General features: G+C 41.8%; 3 long non-coding RNA genes across 3 annotated transcripts; 2 read left to right on the forward strand and 1 right to left on the reverse strand.

Annotated features, from left to right (window-relative positions):
- Positions 1-7396: 7396 nt before the first annotated feature.
- Positions 7397-9718, forward strand: LOC307040772. The gene is made up of 3 exons (XR_013808602.1): positions 7397-7531; positions 8250-8325; positions 8900-9718. It is a non-coding gene; the product is annotated as an uncharacterized lncRNA (long non-coding RNA).
- On the reverse strand, positions 9220-10269 carry LOC307040773. Its single transcript, XR_013808603.1, has 2 exons — positions 10075-10269; positions 9220-9552 (listed from the first exon to the last, which is right to left on the reverse strand). It is a non-coding gene; the product is annotated as an uncharacterized lncRNA (long non-coding RNA).
- A 168-nt stretch (positions 10270-10437) lies between these two features.
- LOC307041092 lies at positions 10438-12841 on the forward strand. The gene is made up of 3 exons (XR_013808685.1): positions 10438-10981; positions 11693-11740; positions 11932-12841. It is a non-coding gene; the product is annotated as an uncharacterized lncRNA (long non-coding RNA).
- Positions 12842-17482: the final 4641 nt, after the last annotated feature.

Here is a 17482-nt window from a genome sequence, read left to right on the forward strand (position 1 = left end):
TGTTCTAATATACTCCTGCCAATAGGGGGCGCAGTGTAACCAGAGTATACATACAATGTTGAGAGAAGAAGAGTAAGCCCGGGAGTTGATGCTGTGGCAGTTAAGCATGACGAACAGTAAAGAGTTGAGTACCCGTATCCTCTGTCCCTTGTTTCATTAATTTCTTTCTACTAATACACAACAAATTGGCGACGAGGATGGCCGTGGCTTCTACTCCTTTACCTCCCACCTTTCTTCAGTTTCCGGGAGAACCTACTATGCCATTTGGAACATGGCTAAAAATGTTCGAAAACTATCTGCTAGTGATCGACATGGAAGGAGCCAAGTGGCCGGATACCCGTATACGTGCAACGCTGCTACACAGCGTCGGAACCGAAGCACAGAGGATATTCTACACATTGACTGAAACGGGAACTACATACAACCATGCCGTGGCTGCACTACGGGCGCATTTCGTGCCGAAGGTAAACGTAATTGCGGAGAGACACAGGTTCCGCCAACGAGCCCAGAGACATGATGAAACAATTGCACAATACGTCTCTGCGCTACGTGAAATGCTCGTTTTTTGTGAATTTGGAAATGCAGAACAGGATATGCTGCGTGATCAGATCGTGGAAAAAGCCTACAGTGGACGCATACCTGAACGCTTGCTGCTAGAAGACAAACTGACACTGGATAAAGCCATTCAGATTGCAAATCAGGTGGAAATGGCGGCGCGCAACGTGGCCGAGTTCTCCAACAGTGAAGTGCCTGTGAGAGAGATCAGCGCGCCAAAATGGGAACAAAAACGTCCCGCTGCAAGTAAACAAAGGCAAGGTGAGAGAAAGTCTGAGCAAGCACGAAGATGTTACAGATGTGATTCAGATAAACATATGGCCAATTCCACACAATGCCCTGCTACAAACAAAATATGCAAATCCTGTGGAAAAACTGGGCATTTTGCCAAAGTGTGTCGTTCAGAACAAAAACTTGAAGTGAGGGAGGTCGTTATTCCAGAACTGACTGTTTTATTGCTGAATAATTCTGCCCCAAAAGAGAAGAAAATAATGTGCACTGTAGATTTGGGACTTTCTCCTGCTAACCAGTCATTTGAGATGATAGTAGATACTGGTTCTTCAGTGTCACTGCTGCCGGCTCATGTGTACGAGACCTATTTCAGTCACATACCACTGAAACCTACAAAGGTTCCTCTAGTCACATACTCAAGACAGAGAATCCCAGTACTAGGGAAACTGCATTTACGTGCATTCCATGACGGAAATACTGCCTCAGCTACCCTTTTCATTGTGAAGTCAGGTTCAATACTGCTGGGCCTGGACCTGTTTGAGGCACTGGAAATGGTCATCATGAGAAACAGAGTGGTACTGAAGTCAGAGCACACAGTCAGAGAGATAACAACCCCACCTGCAACTCCTACTACACCGACACCTACTGCATCTGCACCTGTTAATACAGTTTTACCTATGGGCTGTGTTAGGAACGTAGTACACAAAGTAAGAGTGAAAGATGAGGTGAAGCCTGTGCAGCAGAAATTGAGAAGGCTTCCATTCTCAGTCAGAGATGCTGTTTCTGCAGAGTTAAAGCGCCTTCTTGATGCTGACATCACTGAAAAAACAGATGCCTCTCCCTGGGTATCACCGATCGTTGTGACTCAACGAAAGAACTCATCTAAAATAAGGATGTGTACAGACCTCAGGGAGCCTAACAAGGCCGTCATAATGGATTGCTACCCCATTCCACACATGGAGGAGCTCTTCTCAGAACTCAGAGGAGCTACCATATTCTCAACCCTTGACCTGGCTAATGCATACTACCAGCTTCCACTGCATGAGGACAGCAGAGATCTGACTGCTTTCATTACTCACGAGGGACTTTTCAGGTACAAGCGAGTTTGCTATGGGCTAGCATCAGCACCCTCAGCATTTCAGAAGATGATGTCCATGGTGCTGAAAGATTTACCTGGAGTGCAGGCATATCTGGATGATATCATCATTTACTCCTCATGCCGTGCTGAGCATGAAACCCGCCTGAAAGCAGTACTGTACCGACTGCAGGAAGCTGGACTAAGTCTCAACACAGATAAATGCAAATTCTACCAGGACAAACTAACGTATCTAGGACACAGCATAAGCAAGGAAGGTCTGCTGCCAAATGATGACCACATTGCAGCTATTCGGGATGCTCCATCACCCAGTGATCCAGTGACTCTCAGGTCTTTTCTTGGCCTAACATCGTGGTACTCCAAGTTCATACAGAACTATGCAACTGTGGTGGAACCAATGAGAGATGTGCTACGCAGAGCTACATTCACATGGACTGATGAGGCACAGAGTAGTTTTCAGCAGGTTAAACTACTCATCACAGACAGTTCATCACTCGCTCTTTTTGACCCGTCACGGCCCACCATAGTGTCTACAGATGCCTCAGACTATGGCATAGGTGGGGTGCTGACACAGATACATCGTGACAACACTGAAAGAACAGTGGCATTTGCTTCGCGCTCTCTTAGTGCTGCAGAGAGAAAGTACTCTGTGGTAGAAAAAGAAGCTTTGGCCTGTGTGTGGGCTGCAGAGCGTTGGAGAACCTACTTGTGGGGAACAAAGTTCACCTTAAGGACTGATCACCAAGCTTTGACCACACTCTTGGCTACAAAAGGCATGGGGAGAGCTGGTATGAGAGTAGCACGCTGGTCGGCCAGGCTACTCTGCTTCAACTATGATATTGTCTACAGACCCGGTGCTCAGAACCATGCAGCAGATTGCCTTTCCCGCCTGCCACTGCCACACGGACAGGACTGCACCTCAGACACGGAACCAGAGATGGTTGCTGCTGTCTCTGCCCTGCTGACTGCTGTTCCCTCGTCTGACTTCACAGATGCCTGCACTTCCTGTCCAGAGTTACGTCAGCTACGCAACTACATGACAGACGGGTGGCCAGCTTCATCCAAAGGCCTGCCTGCTAACATGTTGCCGTACTACCAGGTGAGAAATGAACTTTCTGCACATGAACAACTCATTCTGAGAGGGAGTCACAGGTTAGTTGTTCCAGTAAAGCTACACTCACACATGGTATCCTTAGCACACGAGAGCCACCAAGGCATTGTACGCACAAAAAAGAGACTCAGAGACTTGTATTGGTGGCCTAAAATGGATGCACTGGTACAATCGGTTATCGCCGCCTGTGTGTCCTGCCAGATGAATGATAAAACAGCTAAAACTAACCCTGCACCTATGACACCAGTCCCTCTGCCTCAGGGGCCATGGCAAAAGCTTGCCCTCGACATCGTGGGCCCATTTGAGACTGGTCCGGTGGACTGTAAGTTTGCTATTACTATGACTGACTACTATTCAAAATGGCCAGAAGTGTATTTTGCCCCAAGATGCACTACTGCAACAGTGATCACCTTCATGAGATCAGTGTTCAGCCAAAAAGGGAACCCTGTGTCTGTGGTGACAGATAACGGTCCACAATTCACATCCTCAGAACTCGCCTTTTTCCTAGAAGAAAGAGACATCCAACACATCAGGACTACAATCTAGCATCCAGAAGGAAATGGAGCGGTGGAGAGGCTAAATAGAGTGCTGAAGGAAAGCATTCTCACGGCACAGAGAGAGAACGCTCCGTGGAAAGCTCACGTTGCTGAGTTTCTTCAGGTCTACAGAGCTACACCTCACGCCACTACAGGGACATCTCCGTTCCAGCTCATGTATGGAAGAAAAATGCGAACCAAACTCTCAATCCTGCCACAGCTTACGGATACTCAGGATCAGGAACTGAGAGACAGAGTGGAAAAGAAACAGTGGCACATGAAAACATATTCTGATGCAAAAAGAAATGCCAAGATTCCCAAAATACATCCGGGAAGCCTGGTGCGTGTGAGAAACCCGCTGCATGTCAAAAAGGGAAAGCCAAAGTTCAGTGAGCCTCTGAAAGTGACCAAGCAGAAAGGACCTCACAGTTACACACTTGATAATGGGAAAACCTGGGATGCTTCACACCTGTCGGTGCTTCCAGAAACATTCACTCCTCCATCAGAAGAAGTGAGGCCTGCTGAGCCAGCTACAGTGCATGGTGCTCAGAGCAGGAACCAGCGAATCAGAAAGCAGCCTGTTTGGATTGAGGACTATGTCACTTAAACTGTGGTTGAATTAATGTTTGAAAATGTTCTGCATATTGTGATATGTGAAGTTATTATCATTACAGATGGTTTCATGGTTACTACGTAAGTGTCTGTTTAAAATGCTAATGTTATGCATGCTGTTCAAGGGGAGAAGTAACTCTTTTTAAGAAGGGGGGAAATGTTGTGTTCTAATATACTCCTGCCAATAGGGGGCGCAGTGTAACCAGAGTATACATACAATGTTGAGAGAAGAAGAGTAAGCCCGGGAGTTGATGCTGTGGCAGTTAAGCATGACGAACAGTAAAGAGTTGAGTACCCGTATCCTCTGTCCCTTGTTTCATTAATTTCTTTCTACTAATACACAACATACTTTATCATATTATTTATGTCATGCCTCTGCCCCCCCCCGCACACCACACTTTGAGAACCACTGGGCTAGAGTGATGAAACTCACTCTGCACATGCACAGTTAGATGGTAAGATCGCTGAGAAAAAAAGGAGCCACGTTTGAATTTCTCGCGTAAGATATCAGCAAAATTGTGTTTCTGAGGTAAAATATTAACTAAAATTATATGATATATTTTTTGGATACTGTCTTGAGTTCAAATGTCTAGGAATCCAAACTAGTATTATTAGAATCACTGTTTTGTAAGCTACAAATATAACTAGCTAAATATGGGTCAAGCTAGCAATCAGGCAGGTTCACAGGGGGTGGAAGCAAGACTGGTTGTCCTGGGACGGTTGTAACGGGACGGTTGTAAGATGGCACATTTACAATGATGGCTCATTTGCTTGAATGATCAATTGTTCATTCAAGCATACAGTTGTATTCTTGATTGGTGTGCAAAAATAAACCGAATAAAATACTGTACAGTAGGCTTAAAGTGTGTTTGTGTGTGTGTGTGTTTAAAGTATGCCAAATGTCCGAAAGAGGAAGACAGACAGGGGAGTGCCACTTGCTCTGCTGCAGAGGGCCTCAAATGTAGTTGAGAAGGGCAAATCATTCAGGTAAGTGGCAAAGTCCCTGGATATATGCCATGTCACCCTGTACCGGTTCCATACAAAGAGGCTGAGGTTGGAGAGTCAGGGATCACAAACACCCCCAAGAGTAGGCTACTGGACACCAAAGAAGGTGTTCTCAACAGAGCAGGAGATGCTTTTGAGAGACTATCTGATGGAGGCAGCTGATTTATATTATGGTCTCAGCTCAAAGGAGGTAGGTCTACATAATTAAGGTAGAAGCACCTCTCAGAGAACAGTTTAATCCTTCACAGAGGATGATGCTGTGTGTGTTATCTGTTATCCTGTTCATTGTTCATTGTTTGTTGGAAGATGTGTGAAACCCCAGTCAAATCTTGTTGCCTTAGAATGAAGAATAAATAGAATGAATGCAAACACTCAGTTTGCATAGCTGCCAAGTCTCACCCTTTGAGAGTGAGAGTCACGCAATTTAACCTCTTCATACGCCTCAAGCCACACTTGCCATTTCACACGCTTTTTTCCCCCTCTCACTACTTTATAATTATTTTTTTATTTAATGATATATTTCCATAACTTGTTGCTTGAGGCTTGCCGTAGTTCGAGTCAGGGACAGGGTGAGCCCGCCCTATTCTGCCCCCGATTGGCTGACCGAAATATGTGATAACCAATCATCAGTCCCCAACGAAAGGCACCACGTATACAAACCAATCAGAGGCAGCTTAGGGCGGGTCATTGCGTCCCTATCCTATGAAGACAACTCTATGAGAACAACACTTATGGCGAAGAAATCGAAAAGTAAACATGAGATGTCTGTCAGCCAGTAGCGTAGGCAGAAATGTACTTTAGGGTGGGCCTGTAAAAAATAGGGTGGGCCAGATTTTTCTTCTGCGCATCAGAAGTTAACAACAATCCCCGCCGGTACCGGTGGCAGATTACTTTTAGAATACTTTTGGAATACTTTCTTTCCCCATAACAGATGGGTATGTTTTGGTGAACAGGAGACACGTATTTTACTGTTTTAATGGCTTATTAAGAGCACAAACACAACATCTTGGTGTCATTCTGGACAGCTCTCTCATCTGCACCCCACATAAAAAACATCACCCGGACTGCATTCTTTGTACTGTCTTAAAACCTTTCCTTAGAATATGTCAGTTACCTTTATCAGTTTTGCTGCAAGTTGGTGACAGTGAGGAGTTTTGGACAATACCAGAAAGCACGCCGTCGCTGGACACCTTCCCGCCACCGTTGATCGCCATCTGAGACTGAGGGATCGTTACAGCTGCAGTTTGGGGTTGAAGATGTAAGGTATCGCTCTGGTTTTATTGCTCATTTGAGTGAAGAAGACAAATAGTTTTGACTTTCAACACTCTCAAGCATCACATCAGGCCTGCAACGTGAGGGGTTTTATTTCATTTTATTTGCCGGCTTGTGTGTGTGTGTGTGTGCTGAGCAAGCGGCAAACTCTGGGGAAGAGCCGGGATGCCAATACGGAAGTGCTACATACTGCAGTTCATATATTGGCCGATAGGCGATGACTGCAGAAAGGAGCAATTTCCATAGACCCCCATGTTAAAATGCCCAATTTTACAGCAGAAAAAAACATGTTTCTACCCCTGGCCATACTTGTCAACCCTCCCGATTTTCGCGGGAGACTCCCGATTTTATTGCCCTCTCCCGGTTTCCTCCCGGGGTCATATTTCTCCCGCATTTCTCCCGATTTCTGACAAAGTCAGATTTACTAAGGACTGTTTCCACTCTGACTTTAATACAGCTACACCATTGTTTGGTTTCCATGGTATCACGTCTCTTTAGTAGCACGCGCAACTGAAAGTCTGAGAGGGTGAGGCAGATAGTCACAGAAAACAGAACAAAAATCGACAACTACTCTACTCTCTGCTCACTCCTTTCCTGCCCACACATATGCTCCATCAAGGATGGTGCTACAGGCCGCAAGGCATTGCACTTAGAACTACAATATAAGCATGTTAATGTTAATCTAACAGCTCTGGCGATCCACTAGCACCCCCCCCCCCCCCATTTTGCATTTTGAAATGCTCCCGATTTCTCAGGTCTCAAGGTTGGCAAGTATGCCCATGGCTCCAAACATTTTATTATCGATATAGTTAGATTCCACCTCCATGATTATGGATCTGTGAGTTAATTGTTTTCTAACATAACCCTTTTATTTATATTAGGTCTTAAAGTTTTTGCATAAATTAGAGCGTGGTCACATTGAGTGACCGCTCTGTCAAGTGACTGCTACTGCTAGCTTCTTGTCTCTCTAAGCTACAGGCACTCTGCCTGTTCAGTTCATCCAGGGAACACAACTTGAAGCCGGCCGTGGTTGTTTGTTCTTCATGCTTATATATTGGGCTATTGTGACTCGCTCTGCGGTTAAAACAGAAGGTGCATGAATGCGGTTTTGCGGTAAGTGAAATTCGAGTGCTTTATTTATGTGTTAATGATTTTAATCAACGTAATGAATGTTAAGGCTTGGGTTAGCGTGTAAGCGAGTGATAGCTACATTGGTGCTAGCGATGCTAATCGTAGCCTCCAAGTTCAAATCATAGACTGTATATATAAAGGTTAAAATGAAATAGAGAAGTGTTAAGTGTAAAGTGGGATAATACTGTTGAACAAACAGCTTCTGTTTGAGGTTGATAAAATAAGGTCATCCTTGTGACTTAAGAGAGATATTTTATTATGTAGGTAGGAACTGTATGCAGCACTAAGGTTAATTTAAATTGGCTATGCTCAAGTATGTAGACAAGCTAATGTCGAAGTAGTAGTGTATGTGAAATCAACCTCACAATAAGATGTGTGTATATATTACAATTATTAATGTCATATTTCAAGATGATTACTTAGATATTACAATATGTTTGGTTGAGCTGGAGTTCATTATTGAGCTTACACGTTAACGTCACAGTCATCTGAAGAACGAACCCAAACCTTGTTGTTTTTATTAATTGCATTACCAAATGGGTATCAAATAAAAAGTAAGCATTGGTAACACAACTTCCAAAGTTACAGTAAAATAAAAAGGACCCTGACTCGGACAATACACAATCCAACATGTTCAACAGAAGAGAATCAGTTATATTGTTTGTACACATGGTACTTTACATCTATCTGTTTGTTTAAGGTGTCCAGGTGATGCAGACAGGCTGGACCAGAGAGTGAGAGACAGAACTGGACTCCTCACAGCAGTGAGTGCTCAGGTACAAAGACTCTTTTTTTCATACTGTACAAAGAATCAAGAAAGATATTGGTTTAAATGAATGAAGTATTGACTTTAATACACTGATATACATTCCATTAAACAATAGTAGATCACCTACACACCAGTGAAGTTGAGGGTTTTTTCTGTGCAAAAAGTTACATTTAGATGTTAACAAGCAATATGATTTTGCCAGCTTTCTAATTTAATGTATTAAAGGCAAAGATATTTAACACATAGTGAGAACTGCTACTATTTATCTCTGAATATTGTTCAAAATACGTGGTAAAAGTTATTCTTTCAGTGAGACAACAGAGCAAGCTTCTACAGTTGCACTACGTTTTGATAACAGTTAAATATTATTTTGATAATAACATATATTTCAATGTTGATGGACTTCATACTGTTCATTCATAATCTGATTGTCTTTGTAGCTCACTGTTGAAATAAAAAAAAAACATTACAATTACAAAATAATTATATCTACAGCCCCTAAACACACAAACACACTGCTTTCATAAATAACACACTTGTTCTGCAATAATATGTTTTATGTTTCCTGTAATATTTGTTAGGAAAGGACATGCCTGAAAGACACGACATTTTCTCCTTCTCTGAGGGTCAAGAAGAAAATCCAAGAGGAAAATTAAAAGCTGATGCTATGAGATTTTAAGACCAGTACACTGAGAAACTACTTTTATTGTAAAAACAGTCAGCTGATCGAATGCACCTATTTCCACATCTACACTCCATCAGCTGATTATTTCTATTTGCCTCGCTTTATGAGCTTCACATCACGTGTGCCTTGTACTGCAGAGTTTGCAACGTCACAAATAAATGGGGCCAATCTTCAGTCAGATGTGAATGTGTAATCTAACATTTTCAGTAAGAATAATGGACAAAAGGAGTGCAAATACAAATAAAATGTATTGAAATGTGAACCAAAACTTAATCAAACATGTTTTAAATAAAAAGCACATATGGACAGAAGGTATAAAACTATTAAATGTACAAGTCAACACATGTAGTCAACTAAAGTGACAGACTAGGCCTGTGCAGTTGGTATCAGCTTTGCCCAGCATGGGCTCCTCCATCAGGCCTGGTTCTCGTAGCAGAGGAAAGATCCTCAGTCCTCTCCAAACCAACAGACAGGACGTCCATCACACGGAGGTTTCTCCCTGAAGTCTCTGCAGTTTTCTGGACACCACGCTGTCTCAATCCGTCCACACTGAATATGAGAGGGGGAAAATGAAAATAACAAATGCTTTAGACAATAAGAAACATAAAGTTGACTGTTGAGTTGCTCAATTTTTTTAGATTGTCAATACTATTACTGTATAACTAATATATCAGGTTAAGAGGCACATTCAAATAAAGATTGGTCTTTAAATACATGTTGTCTTTTGAATTGTTTGTCTAAAGTCAAGGATCTAGAACTGGTACTTAGTTTTAATGATACAGTCTGGTTATTATGCTGTTTGGAGGAGGCCTCACAGGTAAGGGCACTAACTAGCTACCATCACATGTACCTTAGCTTGACTTAAATGTATTAAACGTATAATTAAGTGATATCAAAATATAAATAACTAATGTCATGCAAACATATTAATATTTGCTTGATTCCAGTGTTGAATCTAGCACAATTGCATACAAACGTTAAGGGATTTTAAAATTCTGAAGTATTATGCTAAAAACTAAATAACTTAGATTATTATTTATAGTTTTGCTGAGTAGTTCCATGTCCGCTTACCTTAGAGACGTAAAATGCCACGGCAGTGTGCAGATGGGGAGCATGTGAGCTTAGCTTGGTAGCTTCAGCTAGCTCTGGAACTTCCATGGGAGCCTGGCTGCAGACCTCCAGTGTCAGGACAGTTCCGGTGCAGACCTCCAGTCTCAGGACACCTCCACTGTCAGTACAGGAAGTGACGATTCTGACGAACACGTTTTTTTTCCCGCCCACTGAAGGACTCGTCTGATGGAAGTTTTCAAATCACAATAGAGAACCGCAGTGACGCGTCGTAAAACCCGGAAGTAAGTTAGCATTTTTGGCACTTCCGGTTCCTTCCTCAAAAAGCAATGCATTTTGTCCATAGGGTTTTGGAAAATAGCTCGAAATAAGGTCTGTGGTTGACACAAATTTAAGAGGTAATTGACGTTTTGTTCTACGACATTAAATACATCAGCAGTGACCCCACTGGGGATTTTTGAAGAGTTTACGTGTCTGAAAAACGATGGTTGTTACCGAATGGCTGAATGGGACTACAGAAATTGTCGAGGCCGTTGTACGTCATTACGCCGAACACGTAAACACTCCCGCTAAGTTTGTTTTCCCCTGTGTTCTGCTTAAAAGCATATACCTGCCTATCTTTAGTATCTGTATATCTATATCTGACCATTAGAATCTGTATTTTTGAAATTGTCGTTTTTAACACCGTAGTTTTACAAATTATAGAATAATTAATTACCAGTGTTTTCCAATTTTACTCGGCAGTTCGTTTCGTTGGCTAACGTTAGCTAAAGCTAGCGCTACTAGTTAGCTACGCAATGGTTTGTTGCTTTGCTCCGGGTTGCAGCCACAGGTCTTCGCATGAAACGTGCTTGTTCTATCGTTTCCCGGCCAATGTTTTCCAAAGGAGAGTCTGGATTCGTGCCATGAGGTAAGCTGACGTTACATTTTTGTCCATGTCACGGTGAAATGTAAATAATGGGTAGTGACTGTATCGCCGTTATAGAGATGGCGCTGCTGAAAAGACCGCAACACAAGTAAAGATCATGAATACATCCTATTAAAACCTGTGTGGCTTATATGATAAGTCTTATTAGTACAAGCAGCATAACGTTTCACCATGTAACTAAAGATTGTAGTCAGGGAAATCACTGACATATTGAACTAATAACAAATCACCTCTGGCTGGCAGAGAACTCTCTGCTCCATAGCTTCTCTTGGACGTAAAATCACATGTACATTTTACATTTATATTCAATTTAATATTCTATCCCTCACATACTTTTGTATATATAATAACTTATATTTAGTTTTTCTTGTTATGCTGCTGCAACACAAACTTTTCCCAAATTGGGATCAATACAGTAATATCTTATCTTAATTAATTAAGAAATATAACTATTATAATTAGTGTAGCAGCTGACACCTATTTTCAATATGGATTATTCTACCATTTATTTCTTTAGTTCAATTTTCATCTATAAAAATGTCAAAATAGTGAAAATGTTCACAAGACTTATCAAAGCGTAAGGTTATATGTTTAGATGTTTTGTTTTAGCCTATGTACTGTATGTCTTAATGCTCTTACAGTATATGTGACGGTGTGACTTCCATGAAACTATATTTTATATCTTCCCAACAGACGAGCTGACAGGAAACCTAACACTCTAACAACCACAACATTGCAAAGGCGAGTAAATGTAAATTAAAAACAATTCACAATTTTATTATTTCTTCTTCCTTGCAGTGAGGTGAAGCTGACCTTGCACTTGGTGCCAGTAAGGATGTTCCTCACGCAGGCTGAATGTTTCTCCTTCCTTACTGACACAGAAGCCCTTGACTTGCAATGCTTCACTAATTGTCATTTCCCTGGCTCCGTAGGGACACTTTACCTCCAGCACAGCGGAAGACCCTACCAGACCATCTGGAGATGCCCCCAACGCTCCTGATTGGGAGAGCCACAAACCTGACTCATGGACCTGCATCTGGGTTGCAGTGGTGAATGCCCTGACGCCCTCACATTCATTCATAGTCCCCCACTGTACAGACAAAACACAATCAAGGGCCTGTTGTTGCCCTAGCACCCTGGCAATAAGGGAAGCAGTCACACGCTTTGACCTCAGGACAGCTCCAAAGTTGCTGGCAGTCAACCTTCCTTTCCTGAACAAATGCCAGTTTGGGTTGGTTCACTGACCAGTGGTAGCCACCTGAATTGCCCTCTGTTGCTCTTCAGACAATGCCATGCTTGCCACAATTGCCTCAGGTCCTTGATGCCCAACAGATTTGAGAATTTCAGGAACAGTAAGTTTTTCCAAGCTGTAGTGTTCCTCTTCTGGCTCGGGGGAGAAAAGCCAAGAAATTCCTGAGAACCTGCCCCCGAGTCTGTCCCTCAGCCAGTCACGATCTTCGGAGGTGGGCTCTCTTGTCAGCGGGTTGAATGAGTTATTGGTTGGAGGAAATAGCTCCTCCACTGAATGTGTACGTTTAGCTGCCTTTGGTTTCTTCCACTGACAGGGGGTGTCAGTGCAGCTGAAATTGTGGATGGCAAAGATGGATAATGCAGCCGCATGACTGCATTTCCATTCTCCACGTGGGCATTCACATTTTGTGGAGAGAATTCCCTCTTCTCCTGTAGATACCTGTGGTGGTGGGATTGTTTTATTATTTAAAATATATTTACATTTGTAATGCCTTGCCAATTATCCCTTTAATTGTTTATAGCCTACTGTATGTTTATTTCATGGATATTTCTGTGTTTTCTGGTGTGTAATATTTGTAATAAAGATTTCATGTGACACTTAAAATGGATTTGTTGATGGGAATTAATGTGAATAAATTAACTCTAGCTTAATGGTACTCTCGCTATCACTACTCACCGACACTCTATAAACCTTGTCCCTCATGCTAGCTCTGACAACACCAGTAAGCACACCTTCATCTAGGCTGCACTGTTGTACGTGTCCTGACTTGTAGTGGTTCTCTCCTCTATCTACACTCTTCTTGTCATCTTTGTAAAATGATATCAGACTGGTAATTGACACAGCCATGACTTCTAGTGAAATTCAGTGTGGCTCAAATGAAAAGCTTTGTTAAAATATGCAAGTGCGCGAAAGTCAGTTGAAACGATCTTAAGTCGGCGTGACGTTGAAGTCGTGCGACCCTGCTGTTGTACTGGCTTGTAGTTCGTTTATAGCATAACGTTAGCATTTTGCTTCTGCCGACTAGATTTATTATTCAAAAAATATAAAAGTAGGGTTGACATGTGGATATTATCCGGCTGAACAAAACGTGATCCATCTCTTAAATATGTGTCAACCACAGACCTTATTTCGAGCTATTTTCCAAAATCCTATGGAGAAATTGGATTGCGTTTTAGACGAAGGAACCGGAAGAAGTTTACTTCCGGGTTTAAGGACGCGTCACTGCGGCTCTCTATGGAGAATCATCACGGAGGTGATGAGTATATAAATAATATTTTATATATAAATATATAATATAAATATATAATATAAATATATATATATATAGGACACCTCCACTCTCAGTACAGGAAGTGCACGCTAAGAATTTCAAAATGAAATCGCCACTATCAGTACAGTGCCACTTTCAGAACAGGAAATGCACGCAAATACAAAATAAAATCGTACTGACACTTATTATATACATAATGTATATATAGATATATATAAAAATAGGGACACCTTGTATTGTTTACTCTCAGTACAGCACCACTTTCCGAACAGGAAATCACCACTGACACTTATTATCGAGAGAAACAACCGTGTTTGCTCCGTGATGAGTCTCCATTGTGATTGGAAAACTTCCATCAGACGAGTCCTTCGGTGGGCGGAAAAAAAAACGTGTTCGTCAGAATCGTCACTTCCTGTACTGACACTGGAGGTGTCCTGAGACTGGAGGTCTGCACCGTAACTTTCCTGACACTGGAGGTCTGCAGCCAGACCCCTCTCGGAACTTCCAGCTCGGTGGCAGCAGGTCCCGCCTCGGCTCCGCCTCTTTGCGATTATTTGGAGCAGGCTGGAGAAGACAGGAGTTGAACTCTGACGTCACTGTCGAGCCGATAGTGGCCGACTCCGCCTACTAAGGGCTTCTCCGCAACTCTGCAGAATCCTATGGGTGACGTCACGGATCCTACGTCCATTTATATATACAGTCTATGGTGCTGAGTGAGCGTGGGCCCACTGAGTTAAGTGTGAAATTGTATTCAAAGGTGACCTTATAATATTTTGATATGATTAATAATTTCCAGTTAAAGGGATTATTAATCAGACATTATTGAAGGTACATTCTGACTGTGTATTTCCTGTTTGTTCACAAGTATACAGTAAATAATTGAGATCTCTATTTCTAAAACTGATTACAGTGTGATATTTTGTGATTTATATCAACAGAGGTATTAAAACTAATGTGTTTAAGGTAAGTGTCATTGTGCTCAACACATTTAAATATACATTTCTATTATATGTCACTCAGCTAAATTGTTCAGTGTGTATATGTTAAAGTAGAGTAGACATAATCTAATACTAGCAAAGTTAAAGTACTTAAAGGTGCTTAAAGGGACTCAAGATAACACAAAGGGAACATTGGTAAAATATAAACAGGAACATTTAAGAGAAATAAGACAACATTACCTGATGTATTCTTCATTGTAAATTAGATTTATTGAGTTAACGAACTCAGGGGCCTTCCCTGATTAAACAAGGGAATAACTGGGCGACAATCATAACAGATCAAAAAGTTCAGATTCATTTTACAGTAAATCAAGGAATGATGCACTTCTACAAACAAAAACAACATCATTAAAACATTTAAACAAACTACTAAAAGTAGATGAACTACATTATTCAAAAGTTTACAGTAACTTCTGATAATAACACAGGGGAAATAAACGAGGCATCTCTCTCTCTCTCTCTCCCTCTCAATTCAATTCAATTCAATTCAAAGGGGCTTTATTGGCATGAAAGTTAAATTAAACAATGTTGCCAAAGCATCACAATACAAAATAATTAACAACATTAACATACATTTCAAATGTTTACATATTATTGATGATATATACAGGACTGTCTCAGAAAATTAGAATATTGTGATAAAGTTCTTTATTTTCTGTAATGCAATTAAAAAAACAAAAATGTCATACATTCTGGATTCATTACAAATCAACTGAAATATTGCAAGCCTTTTATTATTTTAATATTGCTGATTATGGCATACAGCTTAAGAAAACTCAAATATCCTATCTCTAAATATTAGAATATCATGAAAAAGTATACTAGTAGGATGTTCAACGAATCACTTGAATCGTCTAATTAACTCGAAACACCTGCAAGGGTTTCCTGAGCCTTGAAAAACACTCAGCTTGGTTCAGTAAACTAAATCACAAGTATGGGGAAGACTGCTGATCTGACTGCTGTCCAGAGGACCGTCATTGACACCCTCCATCAGGAGGGTAAGACACAGAAAGAAATTTCTCAAAGAGCAAGCTGTTCACAGAGTGCAGTTTCAAAGCACATCCACAAAAAGTCTGTTGGAAGGGGGAAATGTGGCAGGAAACGCTGCACAACCAAGAGAGATGACCGCAGCCTTAACAGCATTGTGAAGAAGAGTCGCTTCCAGAATTTGGGGGAGCTTCAAAGACAGTGGACTGAAGCTGGAGTCCAGGTATCAAAAGTCACTGTTCACAGACGTGTCCGGGAAATGGGCTACAATAGCCGTATTCCCATGGTCAAGCCACTTCTGAACTCAAGACAATGGAAGAGGCGTCTGACTTGGGCTAAGGAAAAGAAGCACTGGACAGTTGCACAGTGGTCCAAAGTCCTCTTTTCAGACGAAAGCAAGTTTTGTATTTCATTTGGAAGTCAAGGCGCCAGAGTCTGGAGAAAGGCTGGAGAGGAGCAAAATCCAAGTTGCTTGAAATCCAGTGTGAAGTTCCCACAGTCAGCGATGGTTTAGGGAGCCATGTCAGCTGCTGGTGTTGGTCCACTGTGTTTCATCAAGCCCAGAGTAAATGCAGCTGTGTACCAAGAGATTTTAGAGCACTACATGCTTCCGTCTGCTGAAAAGCTCTATGGAGATGAGGAATTCATTTTCCAGCATGATCTGGCACCTGCCCACAGTGCCAAAACCACCAGTAACTGGTGTACTGACCATGGCATTACTGTCCTCGATTGGCCTGCAAATTCCCCTGACCTGAACCCCATAGAGAATATGTGGGGTATTGTGAAGAAGAAGCTGAAAGACACCAGACCCAACAATGCTAATGAGCTAAAGGCCGCTATTGAAGCATCCTGGGCATCCATAACACCTCAGCAATGCCACAGGCTGATTGCCTCCATGCCACGCCGCATTGATGCAGTAATCCGTGCAAAAGGATTCCCAACCAAGTACTGAGTGCATTAATGGACATTTTCAAATGTTTGATTGTATTTTGCTGTTATAAATCTTTTTTTTTTACTTGGTCTGAGGAACTATTCTAATTTTTTGAGATAGGATTTTTGAGTTTTCTTAAGCTGTATGCCATAATCAGCAATATTAAAATAATAAAAGGCTTGCAATATTTCAGTTGATTTGTAATGAATCCAGAATGTATGACATTTTAGTTTTTTTAATTGCATTACAGAAAATAAAGAACTTTATCACAATATTCTAATTTTCTGAGACAGTCCTTTATATACAGTGATACAATTACATTTCAACATGTGTGTGTGTGTGTGTGTGTGTATGTGTGTGTGTGTGTGTGTGTGTGTGTGTGTGTGTGTGTGTGTGTGTGTGTGTGTGTGTGTGTGTGTGTGTGTGTGTGTGTGTGTGTGTGTGTGTGTGTGTGTGTGTGTGTGTGTCTCATTCACTGTCCCTCAGGTTGTGGCATGTGTATACATATTGGGCAGCAAGGTGTGCCTTGTCTCCTTCTCCTAGGAGTACTCTCAGTCTTGAGAGGTCATCAACTTCCTTGAAACCTGGGATTACAGAGTTCAGCTTGTTCCAGTAAATGCTCCTTATTTCGTTGAATGTTTGGCACTTCAGGAGGAAGTGCATCTCTGTCTCAGTCTCACGTGTCGTACAGTGACCACATATTCTGTTCTCATTTGGTTGCCAGGATCTTTTGAGTCTTCCTGTTTCGATTGCCAGTTTGTGGTCACTGAGCCTGTACTTGGTTAGGATCTGTCTCTGCTTTCTATCTCTGACAGTAGAGAGATACTCTGCCAGCTCATACTCTCTGTTTAGAGCCAGGTAACATTCTAATCTACTTTGGCTTTTAGTTTCTTCTTCCCAATGTTGTAAATAGTTGTCTTTACATTGTGTTATAATGCGTTTGACTGTGATTGGTGTTTGGAGAGCAGTGTTGTTGAGAGACTGGTCGGAGTGGCTCTGAGAGGGGGCAGCTAGCCTCAATCTCTCTCTCTCTCTCTCTCTCTCT

Source organism: Notothenia rossii (genome assembly GCF_949606895.1).
Source record: "Notothenia rossii genome assembly, chromosome: 5".
Lineage (NCBI taxonomy): Eukaryota > Metazoa > Chordata > Actinopteri > Perciformes > Nototheniidae > Notothenia > Notothenia rossii.